Source organism: Cynocephalus volans, chromosome 2 (assembly GCF_027409185.1).
Source record: "Cynocephalus volans isolate mCynVol1 chromosome 2, mCynVol1.pri, whole genome shotgun sequence".
In the NCBI taxonomy this organism is placed as follows: Eukaryota; Metazoa; Chordata; class Mammalia; order Dermoptera; family Cynocephalidae; genus Cynocephalus; species Cynocephalus volans.
In genome coordinates, this window is record NC_084461.1 from 222,875,130 (window position 1) to 222,891,587 (window position 16,458).

Here is a 16,458-nt window from a genome sequence, read left to right on the forward strand (position 1 = left end):
TATGCTTTTGTCAACTTGAACAGCAAACTCAAGTACCAGCTTCCCCACCCGCTCACGGTGCCTTCAGTCTCTTCTATTGCCTTTCCCTCTGTGGGGTCCAGCCTTGGCCGTTAAGAAGACTGAGCCTTCCTCAAGGTCAAACTGAGCCCCTCCAAAGTGCTGTGGAGGGAGAGTCATCCCCCATCCCCAAGAGTGACCTTCACCCTGAGGTTGCTGTGTGACCATCCCTGCTCTCCTACCTCCTAAGAGGACTCCACACCCTTGAACAGCTTGGGCTTCAGAAGGGAGACAGATGCCCTTCCCAGTGGCAAAGTGGAGCGAGCTGGAGTGGGGGATAATGTAAGAAAGACAAACATGAGGGGTAGCAGGGAGGCGGGTGATCTGCACTGGTTCTGGGGGCTCAGAGCTCTTTGCGTGTAAGCCTCTGCTTTCCTCTAGATGGTGGCTGTCTCTGAGCTCCCCAGCCAGAAGCCCACACTTAGTGATCACCGCTCCCAAGTCCGGAGCGCACATTGAGCTCGGTGAGACATGAGAGGTCCCTTATCTGTCCGCCCTAGTTGAGAGAGGAAGTTCCTACTTCCTTTCCGATAAACTCTCTCTCAATTTTTGATGTTCGGAATGCCCACCGGTCCCACCTCCTCTAGGGGAAATCTCATGTAACAACCTGGCTTTTCAGGCCTCCCCATAATAACTGTATTAGAACTTAATGCAATAGGCTCAACATTCATTGCCTTAACACAGGGTCCCGCAGGCCCAGGGCCATATCACGCAGGACAGAAGAGTAACACCACATGGCCTGGTAGAAACAATGTCTACGACATCAAATGAGCCAGTCTCCCACTTATGAGCTGAGAGGACAAAGGAGGTCACATTTACACTCGTATCCCACACACACCGGATTCCCTTGCCGTGGCACATCCCCACCTGGAGAAGCCAGAGTCCAGCACTGCCTGGGACTCCTCCCGCAGACATTCCCAGCACATCTGAAGGGAGCACTCCCTTGACTTGGTGTCAGCCCCACTGTCTTCGCAGCTTGTCTAGGTGGGTGTTTGAGACTCAAACTTGCCCCTTGAGGTCAGACTTAGAAACTCTGGCCTAAGGCTGGTGGCATGGGAATGTCCCCCACATCAGCTGTTGTATCAGCTGTTGTGATACAAATTGCTGCACAACTCTGCTGTCTCTGATAAAAATACAGCAATGACACTGTGCCTTCTCCTGAGGGAGTCTAGGGCCTCTTGGGCTTCTTGTGTCCGCTGTGCAGGAATGCCTGGGTCAGTGCTGTCTGACCTTGGGTGCTGGGACACCTTGAATTCACCATTGGGGGTGCCTCAAAGATAATTCCTGAGCCTTGAAAGGTTATCATTACTTTTGTTTTTAACCAGAAGACATGCTTTTCCTTTCTGGGCTCACACATGTTGCTAAAAGTATTATGTTAAGATGGGACCCAATGTAAGCCTGGTGATAAGACACTGTCCTCAAATGGTCATGAGGTCCTTGTGAATAAAGTGATTCCCGTTTTAGGAACCTCTTGTCCTTTCTGGAAACCTCAAGTGATCATAATCTAATTCCACTGTCTTCCAAGTGTGGCCAGAAAATTCGGCTCTGAATTAGAAAACCTTGACCTGGCTGGGCCTCAGTCTCCTCAACAACAAAGGAGAAGGGCTCTCCAGAGTCCCAGCTTAAGCTTGATTCTGTATGGTGAGGAATGGCTGGAATAGAATTCCTTGAGAAGCTCATTTAAGGGCAGAGCTGGGCATGAGCACAGCAGTGCGCCACCTCATCAAAGGCAGAGGTGAAAAAAGAAAACCACAGCAGCTGTTGCCTCCCCTGGTACACAAGGGAGCCTCTGGGGAGGAGTGGAGAGCTCTCCTGGCTCGTCCTCAGGGTGGCGGGCCCTGATGCCAGCCCATCTCTGTTCTCACACTGTGTCAAAGAATGACATTTCAACAAATTGAGTTTCAAAGACTTAACTGGCTTTCATCATGTATTCATGAATTGGGCAGCACCCCATCTATAAAACCGAAAGGTGCTCTCAGGAGCTGAGCAGAGGGGGGTGGGATTTACAGGCAGAAAATCCTGAAGAAAGCAGAAGCAAGGAACAAAACTCAGTGATTGTTTCAAAGTTGCTTTTGTGCTGGTTTAAAGCAGAGGGATATTTTCATGCTGGCTCAGATCTACTGAGCCCTCTCTGATTGGTTGCAGTCAATCTCCTGTGTTTTGGAATCTTCATTTCTAAGTTCGGTTTGATTATGTGGCACCCAGCATGAGGGGCTCCCTTCTGGTTTGGATTGGTCTGCTGGCCCTGGTGCAGGAGCTCAGTCCATAACAATGGCCTCCTGTAAGTTTTATTTATCACCTGTGAAGTCTGATGTGGTCTAATTAGATCTCCCTCTTTTTCCATGCTTGTCTGATCAAATCCTACAATTATTTTAGAGATGGAACCAAAGTGTGATAACTGAGAGTGTGTGCCTTTGTGGGTAAAAGTCCCTGGCAAGGTGGTGCTGTCAGTGAGGGGCCAGTGTGGCCCCATTGCACATCCTCAGGAGGCACATCTCAGGGCAAGGTGGGGCTTCCTTCACTGGCTTCTGCCTGCTTCGAGAGTTTTCTGTTTGCTCATCACCTGGGAATGACTTCATGTGATTGTCCCAGTCTTTGTGCTCAGAGCATCTTGGAGCCAACATGGGAGGCTTGAGTAGCAAGGGCGTTTCCCCAGCCTGGGAGGACTGTCCAATTTGTCTTCCCCTCAAGGCACAGTCACACTGTTTTCTGTAACCCTCTTTCTCTCCAGCTTGTCTGAATCTATCTTAATTTTCTGTACATTTTAATCTCAGTCCTTTTAAATCTCCTCTGGGTAACTGTTTATTCTAACAGTGAGTTGCTAATAAATAGTACAGGAAATTTGAAACCACAACAAAAATTTTGGTGAAAGCATTTCATAGTCATCAGAACTTTGAGTATTAGGAAACTACAAATAAGATTTCTTTTTAGATTTTCAATTAGCCAGGGGGTGTACTTGAAGACTTATACATCTTTGTAAAAATAAATCACCTCTACCCTCTAGTTTAAGCAAGGTTGAAGACATAATGGATTTAGGAATTTCAAAAGCAGTAATAGGCCCTCTCAGGGGACTTGAGGACAGTGGGTTTTAAAAATGTGTCTTTAAAACATTTTTTTCACAGGCTTTTGAATTCCAGCTGGTGGATTGCACATGGGGTGAAAATAAGCATTCTAGCTTAAAAACAACAAAAAGGAAACTGGACTGAAGTCTGCCCAAGCTGAAGAGGAGGTCTTGCTCTCGGGGCATCAGCAGCTGCAAACACACCAGAGCAGCAGTCGGGACTCCCCAGAACGTTCATGGAGAAAACATATATCATCCTCATGTCTTTTCCTCTTCCTCACACAACCCCTGCCCTCCTCTCCTACTGACCAGGCTCAGCAAAGACATAGCAGGTGAAACACCAGGGAGAACGGCCACTGCAGAACACTACTTGTGGAGGAAGAGTGACTCTTCAGACCCCGTCCTCTGTGGAAAGCAGGTCCTGTTATGGGCTGAATTATGTTATCCCAAAATTTATATGTGGAAATACAACCTCCAGATCCTCAGAATGTGGTTATATTTGGAGATAGGGCCTTCAGAAAGATGATCAAGTTAAAATGGGGTTGTTAGGGTGGCCCTAATCCAATATCACTGGTGTCCTTATGGGAAGAGATCAGGACACAGACATGCTCAGTGGCAAGGCCATGTGAAGACACAAGGAGAGGGTGGCCATCTGCAAGCCAAGGAGAGAGCATCAGGAGAAACCAACCCTGCTGGCACTTTGATCTTGAACTTGCAGCCTCCAGAGCTATGGGAAGTAAACTTATGCTGTCTAAGTCACCCAGGCTGTGGCACTCATTGCAGAAACCCTAGCTAACTAATACAAGACCCCTCTCTCCTCAACCCTGGAACCACAGAGGGCAATGGTCCCAGAAAAGCCACAGATGGGTTCCCTAATCTGGCCGTCTCCTCAGAAAGTTCTTTGCCTACAGCAGGTACCTAGGCAGAGTTTGAAACAAGCCTGCATTTTGGGGGACAGAAGTCTCAGGAACACTCAGTTTGGAGGACAGAGCAAAGTTGGAAGCCTGGGAACAGATGGAAGTTAATTAACCTTTGACTTGTGGCTCTCGGTGGAAGGGAGAAGCATGAACCTTGAATTCCTCTCCCACAAGTGTAGCTCACTAAACTTCACACCCACCTGGCTTCAGGTTCCCACATACAAATCCCAGATGACTTCTAGGCCAGCACTTCTCAGAGTTCCTGTGATATGAATCACGTGGGGGTGTTGTTACTCTCCAGATTCTGACTCAGTAGGTGTGTGTGTACACAAATTTGCATTTCCACTCAGACCCCCAGAGATGCTGATGCTGCTGGGGCCATACTGGGTAGCAAGATGGAGTCTTTGTGTGCATTCTAAGCTGCATCCATGCTCAGTGCAGCAGAGGTCCCTCATTCCACCTCTGCTCTGCAACTATTCCTGGTATGCTCCAGGCACTGGCATCAGGGACACAGACTACAGGACAGCAAGACATAGGGCAAGCGACAAAGGAGTATGTGTGGAGCCAGGCAGATTAGAATTGAACCCTGAAATGTGCCTCACTAGCTCTGCCACCTTGGGATGAGAGTCTTCGCCACTTGGAGACTTAGTTTTGCTTCCTGCAAAATGGGTCAATAGACTTCCCTTACAGGGTTTTTGTGAGGATTGATGAGACAACATATATGCAAATCCCTGGAACAGGACCAGGAACAAAAGAAATACTCTACTCAGCTTCTTCCCTTACCTACGCACAAGAAACACACTACAAGGAGGGGAGTCCTGAAAATGAGTTATGACAGGAAATGTACTCACTGAGGTGGGGATGAGGTGGCTTTATGAGGATGGGCTCTGCCTAACTCTGCCACACCCCTCAATTTCTGGAACAGTGTGTGCATGTAGGAGCTGATCATGCAGCACATGCGGGGAGTGGCTGGCTAGTGCTCCAGCTGCTGGGCCTAAACAGGGGAATGAAACTCAGTCTCTGCCCTCGAAGAGCTTAGAGTCTGTTGTAGGAATCCTGAGAAATGGTCCGAGAGAAAGTACAGGAGTCTGGGAGCACGTGGTGAGAACACCTCCTGCTGTTTGTGGGGTAGGTAAGGTCAGGGGAAGTTTCCTGGAAAAAATGCATCTAAACTGGGGCTTGAAGGGCAAACAGGAGTTAGTTGGGTGACAGGCAGCATGTGTGTGTGTGTGTGTGTGTGTGTGTGTGTGTGTGTGAGATAGGGGATTTTGGTGGGAAAATTGCCAAAAGCACTCTGTGTTTCATAAGATGGAACTAAAAATAATTTTGACACTTAGCTGACCTTAGACAAAAAGGAAAAAGTGAAATCTCCAGTGTCATGAGGAGACTGACGGACAGAGACACTTGGGGCAGAGGCTGGGGTCTCACCCCGTGTAGGATGGGAGATGGGATATTGGGCCCTAGTAAAGGGGGAGCTGGAACTCAGGCCCCTGCATAAAGTCTAGAGCTTCATAGAGCTGTTCCTTCCTTTAAACAGAAACTGAAAATCTTAAGAATTCTATAATAAAATTTGCTATCTGAGGGAGAGGGGACAGAAAGTCACCCACAAAAAATTGAAATGCCAGGTCTGTGCACACAGTGTGCAGTCCAAACTTCTACAACCAGTCTAGCGTGGGAGTTCCAGGTGCAGAAATTAAAGTAACTGTTCAGGACCATTGAAGCCCTACATTTTTAAGCGGAAGCTAATGTGAAATTGTGGCCATAGGGAAATCTTCACAGCCCAGGGATCCTGGGACTGTCACAGAAGAAGAAACCCCATTGAGGATGAGCTGACAATGAGGACCATGGACCCCCCAACCTGAGAAAATGAGCCACAGTGAGGGAAAGTCAACAAAGGGACAAAACAGAATCAGCGGCTTCAGAACTGGGAAGAGCGCAGGAATCTGAGAAGAAGAGCGACACGAGGACATCTCAAAGTATGAAAGTGGTAAGAGGATGAAAGTAAACCACAGCCAAAGCACTGGTCAGTGTGGAAAGTGATTTCACAGAGCTCGTTGGGGCACGAGCACGGTCATTGAAAACTGAGACTCGATGGCAGGGTAGAGCACAGATGACACACTGCCAAAGGGTTGCTCAGTGAACTGGAAGGTTCCGAGGGAGGTGAGGAAAATGCAGCACAGAGAGGAAAAAAGCAGCAGCAGCTAAGAGACGCTGAGGAAGAGGGATGGACTCCTTGAAATGCAAGTTCTAGAAGGAGAGAACAAAGTCAATGAAGCACCAGCCAAAAAGAGTTCATGGCTGAGGATCTTCAGATCTGAAGAACACACAGGTCCCTCTTAAGGAAGCCCAGGAATCCTGAGCAGAATAAATAACAATAGAACTATGCCAGATCTATTAAAACTGGAGAACATTACAGAGAGATATAACAATCTTTCTTACAAAGATAATTATATCAACAGAAGATTTTTCACCACAACAATTAATGTTAAAATGAAGGAATAATGATATTTTCAGAAAAACAGGGACTAAGAAAGTTGCTGTCATGTAAGCCTGCTAAAAAGCAGCTACTAAAAGATGGTGTAGGGCCGAGCCTGTGGCGCACTCGGGAGGGTGCGGCGCTGGGAGCGTGGCGACGCTCCCAGCGGCCGCGGGTTCGGATCCTACATAGGACTGGCCGGTGCACTCACTGGCTGAGTGCCGGTCACGAAAAAGAAAAAAAAAAATAAATAAAAAAAATAAAAGATGGTGTAAAGCCAGGGCTAGGTCTCACAGACCCCTTGAGCTCATTGTCCAGACTGGGTCACAAACCCTTCACATGCAAGTCTACGAGCTAGGTAATAGGAAAAGGTCCTTGGAGCCGTGGGTAAAGAAATAATAGGCTTTTATTCAGAGCTAGGAGCAGTCAACCTAATACGGCTTCCCAGAGTGTCTTCTAGAAGCTTGTAGAACCAGACCTGTTGCTTTTGTTCAGATGCCAGTGCATCTCAGCCTAGAAAGCCTGCTTTCACAGCATGTCTGGGTGGGACATATTTCCACGGAGGCTCCAGTTTCACCAAAACTGAGACTGAACGAGGAGGATCCATCCACACCCCTTGGTCTGGTACTGGTGTCAACAAAGTTTCACTTAAGGCAATCTTGTGCCAGTGACTTTGAGCACCCCCAATGGTGAGGGCAAGGCGGGGTCCCTGGGGCACAGGCGAATAGAGCATGACCCGATGGAGATCACTGGATGACTGCTTTGGCACAATTAGGTATTTGAACACCCTAAAATGTCAGGTCCGCATAGTGGCCTCCAGGTGTGGTGAGCTGGGGACAGGTTTTACTCAGTGGGAGGCTGTGACACTCTGCATGGCAGGGATCAGCCTGAAGATAAGTGGCAATAGGGGGCTTGAATGAAGGGGGTAGCAGGGAGATTCTGTGGTCTTCTGCTTGTTAAATCCAGGTTTATGGGATAAACACATTCAGTCACACAGATGTGATTGAGATGCACATGCAGAGACACTGCTCTGCTATGTCACGTTGCAATTCCTAGCATTTGTTGGGGGGGGGCGTTCAATGGTCTCCAAAGTGGGGATGTGTGCATTCAGGGGAGTTTGGGATAAACTACAGGTCTGTATTGCTTTCATGTAAGGAAATACATTAATTAGGTTCTGATGTTTAATTTGTAGGGTGTCCTTGGCTGCCTGCGCTGGGACACTCTGTCAGAGATGGGGGTCTTTCTAATGCCTGGGCAGGAGCCCCCAGCACACAGGTGACAGCTGCTTCTTCACTCGTTTGCTTCCAGTACACCAGGATTTAGCTGTTTTTTGCATCTGGTTACGAATTTACAGATTATATGATCTGCAGTGGGGGTCCTGGGTGGGAGCTGGGTCATTTGGGGTGGGCTGATTCTCAGGATTGCAGCAGGAATGGCTGTGCCAATGTGAGCCTGCTGAGTACCAGCCCTGTTTCAGCTAACAGAGAGGCCTAGGTGGCTTCAGTCTACAAACACAGCTCAATTCAGAAACGATTCTGTTGAAGATATTATTCAAAACCTTCAATTTTCATTAGAAGTCAAGATTTCTGACCCCTCCCGTGCTGGGGCTTGTTTCAGGGAGAGGATGTGGTCAGCTCTGCTCCCCCCGCATCTCTCCCAATAAATGTTGTTTTGGAAGAGGGAGGGGAAGGACGAAAGAGAAAAGGTCCGGACGGGGCAGCTCCTGCCTCACTGAGGCTTCGTGTTCCTGAGTCTGGAATGTGGTAAGGGCAGGCTGTTAGTTTTGTTCTTCAGGGAGTCCTTGCCTGAGATGTGTCTCTGTAACTGACACATTTACTCCAGGTGGTTACCTCCAGGTGGCTCTTTGGACAGAACCTAGCTAGTCCCACTATGTCTTTCTCTTTGCTGGCCTGCATCTTTTGCCCAGGAAGCATCATGGCATCTGGCCCTGGAGTGGGCTGGCCCTCCCCTAGTCTTGTTCGTCCTATGTAGAGGTCACTGTAGGTGTCTCGGGTGAGAGTCGGGCAGCAAGCCCAAGAGCCTCCAACTTCAGGGAAGCATGTCAAGGCTCCACGTGAAGGAGCAGCACCAGTTACCCCTCACCAGGTGGGCTGCAGCTCTCTGCCAAGATGTGAGGTAGGTACGCCCTTTCCTCCCTGTACCCGAACCCTGCGTCAGGACTGGGGGCTCAAAATGGAGCCGCTTCTTGGAAATTTCCTTCGTAAATTCCGGCACTGATTTTCTAGTTTGTAACTTCATACCCGTGGTAGCTTCAAAACTTTAATGATGGCATCCTGCTACATGGAAACTGGAGTAACATTTGCCTAATTTTGTCTTTTTTTTTGGCTGCGAGGAGTCAATCAGAAAGATTTGGAGATCACTGTCTAGTATTTCTGCTGCTTACCTAAGTTATCCATTCGAAGAGAATTCTGGCCCTTCTAATCTAAGGTTCTTTGCTTCAGAAATTGCAATAGAAAAGCAGTTTTGAGACAAAAATCCATCATTTGGCAGCCTGGCTTCCAAAAGAAAGTTCCAAATAATTCTTCTTCCAGACTCAGACATTCCAGGCCCTATCACAGCTTAAACGTGCTTTTTCTGTTTGGTCAGTCTGAGTTAAATTACTCTGGGCATTTTTGAGTTTCATGAATAGGAAAAAAATAAACTTCTTCAACTTGAAAAATAAATGGAAGCCATTCTTTTTTGGCGTTGGATAAGTCCAAAAGATGTGACCTTTCAGAGTTCACACTGCCTGAGTAGACTGTTTCCTTGGAGGAACAGAATGTGCATGAGTTCAATCAAGTAATGTCAAGGAGAAAATGTTAAGTGATGGAAGAAGGAAAAATATTTATAGACAAGTAGACTTTGGAGCCAATTGTCCTCCTCGATTTCCCATAACTCACTATGCCTGGGTTTGAGTGTCATTCAGAATGTTTTATATCATTTTAGTAACCAAATTAGTTTGGCTGAATACATACAATGATTTGATTTAGAAAAAGTCATTATAACGGTGGCTAGAAAAATACGTTTCTATATAAATGGGATAATTTGATAGCTTCTGGGTAAGACAGATTTATGTTGAACCTTGCACAAACATCCAAATGGCACTTTTTCCCTTGGTGCATTCTTTTGGTAATCAACCTACCAGGTTCTGGAAATGGACCATTATGCAAATGGATAAAATACAACTAGATCTTTTCACCTTGGGATGTTTATAATTCTCTCCCTTGGAAATAAGATCCTTAAATGAAAATCTCAGTGGTAATGCTCCATGAAGAATAAGACCATAAACGCCTCGCTAGGCAAAAGAAAATACAAAAAGTTGAGCTTCTCAGAGAAATAGCAACTTGATTTCATGGCTGAGACATTATGGATTCTCACAAGGACTTTACAGATCTTTCATTGCAGTATTGCTGTGGACATTGCTATTTTTATTGCTCTTTCCTAGCTCGATGGTAGGTGTGGGAGATGTGTTCAGGAACGAGGGCCAATTCTTTGCTATGATAGCCCAGGCACTCCCTGTTTACTGGACGAGATGGTCAAGTCCATTGATGGCTATAGCACAGAGGGTGCATGCTGCCGTGGGATGGGTGAGGCATGCTGTGGTACTGGAGAGGAGAGTTATTAGCGAAAGTGTTGAAGGCATCTTGAAGCTGACAAAACGTTCTGCAAATATTTATTGAGTGCCCGCTATAAGCTAGTTGCTATACGTTCATCATTTCATTTTAATCTCAAATGCTTCTAAATGCTTCTCCCAATAATATAAAGTGGAACTCCGCAAAGATTAACACACCGAAAGTGGCTTTCACGATAGTGCTTGTCTTCTTTCCTGGCATCGTGCATGAGAAATTCTCACTGCCCGGAGACTCAAAGCAAGTGGTCAGATGCTAAAGGAGAGACTTCCAGGGGACACACACAAAACAAAACAAAAAAAAGAAAAAAAGAAAGGAAAAAGAAAACTTTAAGAAGAACAATTTAGAAAACAAGCAAAATAAGCCCGATGCATAGCACAAAACCCATGGGCCCAATAAAGTATTTTGCAACTTAAAGAAATTATGAAACTGAGCTTCTCGAGAAATTCCCACATTTTCAAAGCTGGACCACAGCTGGAACTCAGGGAACGACGTCAATTCCCTAGGAAAAGGATACAGTAGGGAGCAGCACTGCACAAGGGCCAAGTGAGAGGACTCCATGGCTCCATCACCCGTGATGAGGACACAGAGGACCCTCTTGGGAAGCCGGGAGAAATCTAGAGACCCCTAAAAAAGTGAGAGCGAAATTGAAAACTCAGACCCTAAAGCAAAAGTATTAAGTCCCTACTTCAAGAGAAGTCGATAGAAAATAGTTGACATGGCAAATACAGCACAATGGACCAGCTGATGACAAAGAATGAAGAGATCATGGGCCTAGGTCCTTCCAAGCACTGCCAGACCCTCTGCTCCCCCTGGGAACAGTAGAGTCTGTAGACTGCCCACCGAGTCCCAGCACTGCTTCAGGCAACAGAGAAGCCTACGCTGGTTCCAATCTGCAAACACAACTCAATTCAGAGATCATTCCATTAAGGATATTATCTGGATGCTTTGATTTTCATTAGAAGTCAAGATGGGAGCTAGAATAAGAATGTCTGTTCTTAACCAAATGGCATGTGGTTTGTTCTTAACCAAATGGCATTTTCTAATCAGAGATGATCAGAAAATGGAGCGAATGTGGAAATCAGAGCAGAGATCCAGTAGGGTGTCCCACATCACTGCATTGTTGTTATGTTTTATTGTTTGTTTCATATTCCAGGGCATTCCTGATAAACTACATATTTTGACACTTGACTCTGTTATTTTAGTATATATTTCCAAGGTTCCTGTCCACCAAAACCTTGATCAGACATGGATTTCTTGTCCAAAGTCAAAAAGGAAGAGTGACTAAGTGTCAGTGTCATCCCTGCACATTCACATGGACAGAGGTTTAACCAGGGTGAGTATGGGATGCTGAATTTGCTGGCATTATTGTTCGTCTAGAAACTCTAAAGGAAGTAAGCAAGCCCCTGGCTGGCTCCAGCATGTGTTCAAGCATCTACAAACTCTTCAACGATGCATCAACATCCTCCCAGGCTCTGCATTACTGAGAGTTCTTCCCCAGCCTCCCACTGACTAGCAGAGGAGGTCTGGAATTATTCTGCAGCTCCAAGCCTGATGCCTGGGTGTCCCGGGATGGAATGAAATCAGCGCAGAGATGCAGACCCTCTGTGTGGAGGTAATCACCCTGCCTCATCTGCTCTAGTTTCTAGGTTTCATCCATTTTCTGATGATCTCTACAGCATGTGCCATTTGGTTAAGAGCTAACATTCTTATTCTAGCTTCCAACTCGTCTTCCCGACCCCTTGACACTCTGCTTCTGGAAATCTCCCTCCCCATGAATGATTTCTCTCAATTGTAGGAGGAAAGCAAGTGTTCCCCAGTCCCCACATCTCTGTCTGCTCAGAAGACACCTCCTTCATGGGATGACTGAGCCGCACCCTTCCTTCTTTTCCACGCCCATCATCACCCTTCCACCTGCTGTCTGATGAGTCAGTGGGCATGCTCAGCTTGGTTCTTATCCTAAATTCTATTTTGGAGCCCCTGCCCACAGGACTCATGCACATCCATGCATGCCCGTGCCTCTGTCCCCAGACCCACCAGGTCCTCCTGGTCACCTTATCTGAAATGCCATTCCACCTCTAACACTCCTTACCCCACTTTATTGCCTTAATTTTCTCTTTAGCATGCATTACTACCCAACTTTTTTTTGACTCCCCCAGAAGTGTTCTGATACACGTTTAACAACTGGCTCTCCAGGGCAAGAATAGGGTGGGTGGAGGGCCCTGTTGTGCAGTGTTTCCCAGGGGTGTAAACATTCCCACTGTGGCTAATTGCAAGGATGGCTGTGTTTAACAACTCGTTTGAAAAACGCCTGAAAATTTCACAATTTGCTCTTGTGAACCAGTTTGAGCCAGCTCAAGCCCCCACCGGCTCTCCCCACACTGAGGAATCCCTTGGAAGGATGCCTCATGAGGTCAGGAGTTTCTGTACACTTTGTTAACTGCTGTGACCTCAATGCTCTAAGTATTTCTTGGTCCATAGTAGAAGTTTCATAAATAATTGTTAAATATGTGGATGAGTATAAACACATATTTACAATTGGATTAATTGTATTTAAAAACAATGTATTCTGTCATTTTCTCTTATGCTTATAATAAGAATTTTGCACATGCCATCTCATGTTATTTTAGAATATTTTAATGGTGCTTTAATGATTAAAGTCAGGTTATAATTTGTTCCACTACTATTAGATATTTAGGTAAATTTTATCTCATTATAAAAAAACACTATTACAAATATCTTTGATCATAAATATTTACTTAAATAAGTCAGATGTTGTGATATATTGTCTGTTAAAGGTTAATAAAATTATACTAAAAGATGTATGAGAAATGTACTTGTAAGGATTTTGATGATATTCTGAAATTAGAATGATATAAGAATGTTTGACCAAATTTACCTGATACTAGAATTTTAAGAAAATAATTTTCTTAAATTAACTTATTTCTTAATTTTTAAGAGATACAGTATGAATCAGTTGGATATACAGGAAATCCAGAACCTTGACCTTCTTTAGATACAAACTTAATATGTAAAATAACTACCATAAACAACGATGTACATTTAAAAAATGAGATGGGGATAATTTGTAACAATATGAAGAAATTTATTTATATGCTTCATATTATATGCATAATAAAGTCAATATGAATAAAATGACTAAAATAACTTAAATTTAAAAGCACATTTAATTAAGAGTGTGGGAATGAGAATTTTCCAAGGATTAAAGCAATAGAAAGAATTGTAAAGAAGTTCAATAAATTTAAAGATATAAGGAACTTCAAAAATTCTGTGCCACAAACACGAACAGAGTTAAAATTAAAAGAAAGAGCTGTGATAACTATGACAGACATAATTCTGTTAAAATCTTATCCAAAACCATAACAACTCAATGAAATCAGAAATAGACAAGAAGATACATAACTCAAGGAGTTTCATTTAAAGTAAAGTACAAATGATGAACACACATTAGGAAAAATGAAAATCACTTCACCTGCTTATTAATTAAAGCAATGCAAAGTAGGATTTTATGAGAAGAGATTTTATGCTGAGTTCAAGTCTCTCTTCGTTTATTGCACCACCTGAATAAATTCCATTTTAATTCCCTCATGCCTTCATTGCATTATTCATTGATCTTAATATTGATCTCAGTTTGTCCATTCCCATTTCAGTCATGAAGATGCCAAAGGAAATATCAGAAGCTTGCCAAGGTAACCAACAGGGTCTAGAACTGATGTGTGATTGTATTGTCCTGAGAGATGTTAGGAAAGCAAAGCCTCAAAGAGGCAATAAGCCAGACACAAATATATTTTAAATCCAAGTGCATTGCCTTGAGGTTGTGTCATATTTGCTTTCTATATGAAGCTTAAACACAGATAGAGGTGCATTTATGTGCTTCATGTGCATTGTGACCCACTGGAGACATTTATCATGAAAACAGTTGTCATTGGGAGTATATCCAACACCAGTGGTGGCTGGGAGTCACTGGGTCATAGACTGCCAGGTGGTGGAACAGATGGCAGTTTCTGTCTGATCCTAACCTCCGCAGAGGCCCTGTCTACCTACCTGTCAGGTTAGGCATCGAAAGCATGTCTTTGGGTATGTCATTCCCATGTCATCTTCATGGCCTTCACAGAGATATGGTTATGATGATTTTTGAAAGGCAGCTGATGAGGTTCAAAGGATTAGGGAGAAGAGAAGCACTAACAGTTATTTTAAGAGCAATAATGATGATGGTAAATAGCTGGCTATGCTTTTGAGAGAAGGGAACATGAAGTGAATTTCTGCACAAAGGCGTTTTCCAAACTGTGACACAAGGAAGGAGAGCCAATAGAGAGTGTGGCCTCACCAGTCAGGCAGAATGACTTGATGTTCAAGGCGTGGAGGTGGCAAGAGATGGTGGGGCGTGGTGCTAGGGAGGAGGGAGCAACTTAGAAAGAGGCACCGGCAGCCCTTCCATGATGCACACATATTTCAAAACACCGTGTTGTACACCACAAATATGTACAATTTTTATTTGTCAATTAAAAAAATAAATGAGTGAATACTACATGGGAAGCAGTTAACAAAAAAAGAAAGAGAAAGGGGCACCACAAATGTTCATGGAAGTCCCTTTGAGTCTTTGGCTGAACACTAAACTTTATGTGCACATTGCAAGACTGAGAGAGCTGGCAGCTACCTGAGGGCCATGAGCTGAGAGGAGATTTTGGAGGTCACACAGCTGTAGGCAATGCTGGAATTCCAACCAGCAGGATCGTGGAGTGTCTTGAGAGTAGAGCTGCCTCAGCCCTAGAGTGAGGGCTATTCTAGACACGCCTACACAAAGCTCAGGATCAACCCTTGACAGACGTGTGCCTACCCACCAGTAAATATACTGCCTACCACAACAAAATTAGTACTTTTTGAGGGAAGAAAACTAAATCTATTTTCTTGTCAGTGAAACACATGGAAAAAAATTACTAGGCATGAGAGGAATCAGTAAAATGTGATGCATATAAAAAAAATCAATATAAACAGTCAGAGATGAGACAGATTTTTCAGTTAGCAAGTGAGGACTTTAAAACAGCTAATGTAAATGTATTGAACGATTGCAATGAAAAGGGAGGCAAAGTGACTGTACAGAAGGGACCCTTATCAGAGACATGCAAGCTAGAAAGTCAACCAAACAGATATTCTAAAACTAAAAATTGTTATATGTAAAGCGAGAAGTTCAGTAGGTGAGCTTAGGACAAGGTGCTCACATCACAGAAGAAAACCCCAGTGAACTGGAAGACAGAGCTGCACGAGCATCCCAACTGAAGCACAAAAAACCCAACTTGAACAAAGAGAGGCACCTCTTACTGAGAAATGGACAAACAGTGGCGCAGTGAAAAGAGCATGCTCGTGGTGCTCGGACCAGGACTGGAAACATGTCTTTATGCCTGGAAAGCATTCAGCTTCTGTGACCTGGGTTTTAGGTGGAGATGCTGAGGGGTGGGAAAAAGCATGTTATGTGAAAAGTGAGGTGACTGAGGTATGGAGAGATAAGAAAGCATCCTGAGATCACAGAAACAGTAAAATTCAGTTTGTCTTCTGATTCTCAGTCCAGTCCTTTTTCCTATATCCACAGGCCAAAGCAATGCTTTTTGGCTGGTTGGACCATATTTGGGCTGTGTGCACACTGGCATGTTCATGAGGTAGGTGACCATTTAGTATTTCTGCAGAAATGGGATTTGAAGGATTGTGACATTCCAGTTGCAGGGCAAGGCAAAGAGCCCCAGATCTTGCAGCCAGTTCTAGGTAGTCAGGGTCATTAGGCTTTCTGAACCTCAGATTTGAAACAGGCATTATGTGCCGGTGCCCAGAACGTGACAAAGACCAAGGTAAAGCATGTGGAGCAGCCAGTTTCCACCATGTGTGCCTCTCTGTCCTCTGCACCGAGGTTACCCACCCATTACCCATCACCAGGCCAGCTCCTGAGATGCAGGGGCAGATGTTCTGGACAGTTGTTTATTCTCAGAAAGTAAGGCCTGTGCCAGCACAGATGGCTGAAGTGACTGGGGTGGAAGAGCACTTTCATGACACAGCCCAGGGCTCCCCGGTACAACAGCACAGGTGGCGTTCTCAGGAGGCCCCACCCCCTCAAAGTGGTGGTTCCCAGATCCCACAGGACAGCATTCTCACCCCACACCAGCACTGAGACAGTGACACCAAGCTGAGTGTCAACAGGAACACAGAAAGAAAGCTGAAATCTCTGTTTCCCCAATGAGAAAGTAATATGTGAAGGTGGAAAGACATTACTTGTCAGATTCCAGATCCACCTGGACAGGCCTGGGTAGG